Source organism: Ananas comosus, linkage group 20 (assembly GCF_001540865.1).
Source record: "Ananas comosus cultivar F153 linkage group 20, ASM154086v1, whole genome shotgun sequence".
NCBI lineage: Eukaryota > Viridiplantae > Streptophyta > Magnoliopsida > Poales > Bromeliaceae > Ananas > Ananas comosus.
The window spans coordinates 9,155,010-9,157,253 of record NC_033640.1 but is presented as its reverse complement, the minus strand read 5'-3'; positions in this window follow the sequence as shown (position 1 = coordinate 9,157,253).

Below are 2,244 nucleotides of genomic sequence, written 5' to 3'. Positions count from 1 at the left end.
AGTTGACTATGATACTTTATACAGTATCACCATCATGTGCATATTAGTTTTAAGCCATTGGATCTACTTTTTATATTAATAGCCCCTTGGATTAAACCACATCACATCTACCATCGCCACCTACACCATCATCTCACCTCACATCTTTCATCCAAGGGCTAAAAATACAAGTATCACCGGCCCATGATACTTTTACAGTATTCTAGCCCCACTAATATATATACTTATATCTAATATTATATAATATATATATATATATTATTATATATATTTATATATATACGTGAGGCTACATGCTATCGAAGCACGAGCCTTCCGTGCTCCAGCTGTTTTTCGATATTGGCACTATTTGAAATTCGTCGATCGACTCATTAAACTGATGCTAAAGTATCTCGAAGTACCTAGCAAAAATTTATTATTTTTCGATATCATTTATTATTTTTCACTCACATCTCTACTGACCGCCCTGCTCAATCAACAAATTTCAATGGCCGTAGTGAACGTGCAAGTTTAACGGGTAAGAAAAATATCCTAATCACCGTGAAATTTTGAATAAAATTCTTTAGTACTATATAACATAATATCAATAATCTTTGATTTAAAATTTTTAATGTCATATTATTACATTTTTTAAAGATTTTTATTTTCAGTGTTGATCTTGAGCCCCTTCGTTTCACTAGCAAATTGATATCGTAAAACATAAAATTATTTTCTAGGTACTTCAAATACTCTAGATCAATTTAGACGGAGCCGATCGAATGATTTTGAAAAGTCGCAATATGAAAACGCAGAGCTAGGAAGCACGAAAGGCTCGCGGCTTCCCGATAAGGCATATCAGTGTAACTCTATATATATATATATATATATAATCGAAGAGAGAGAAGAGAGGGAGAGAGCGCTAGCTCGGCTAATCTTTTCGAAAGTACCAAAGCCCTCCGTACTTATAAGTGTTTCCAATAATGGGACATACGACTTCGGCGATCAGTTCCATTAGAAATGATCTACGCTCATTAGACTACTAGATACCCAAATTTCAATAATTCTATGACATTCATTTGTAATATAAAGAGTATCCATAAAATAACGGTCTGAAAATAAAATCCAAAAATAATAATAAAAAAACTCAAATTTCAAATCGGCAGTATGGCTTGCTATTGATGTTAATTGACATTTTTTATTAAATTTTCATTCTAATTTGGATACTCTCTTACATTTTAAAATACAAATTCAAATATAACATCAAATTTTTATATATATATTATATATAATACAAAATAAATTTGGGTTCGGATTGGGTACAGTTAAAATTTATATCCAAATTCATATCCGTCGGATTTCTATTTTTGATATTCATATCCGAACCAATATCCATTTAGCATCGAATATATCCGTTTCATTCGAATTCGGATTCGGATAAAATTTTGAGTATTCATACCCATTAACAAATTGACATCCCTACTTCCACGCGGTTTCACCATCCTCCGAGTCGGCGGCGTCCGCATAATGGGAGGGGCGCGGTTTTTCTTTACACTCGCGCGTTTGTTGCACACGTTTTTAAAATAAAATAGTTTTAAATAATAAAATATATATATTATATAAAGTAAAAAAAAATGAAAAAAAAATCATCAAATTTAGGCAAAGAGAATACTCCTTCGTGTGAGTTAATGACAATAATTCGAATATTTTTAATAAAAAATATAAAAAGATATCCAAATATTACAAACTATGAACCAAACGAGTCCTGAGAGTAAACTTTAATTTCTCTTCCGATGTCTTTAATTTATTTTTATTTTGTTATTTTACAGTTCAAAAAATTATACGTAACTATTTTAAAAGTTAACTCATTTTTATTTTTTCATTCTATGATTTAAAAAATTATGCGTAATATTTCATGAACTAGGATTTAATTGGATGGGTGGATCTGTGGAAAATATGGGGACACTCAAAAAAAAAAAATTCCACAACAAACGCGGCTTAGCGATATACTCGGGCGCCAAACCCATCCTTTTTAACTTATAATCACATCACTCGTTTTCTTCTATTTTATTCCATTTTTTCCACTTCCTTTTCATTTGTTCTAGAAAGAGCATCTATCTAGATAGCATATAAGGTTGCAATTTATTATTCGCTAAAATAGGTCTAACATTCTATCTATAATAATAGATTCAGAAAATTAATCAGTTAAGTTGGATTAAACCTAAAAATCTTAAGTAACAGTAAAAGACCTAATAATAAACCTAACGT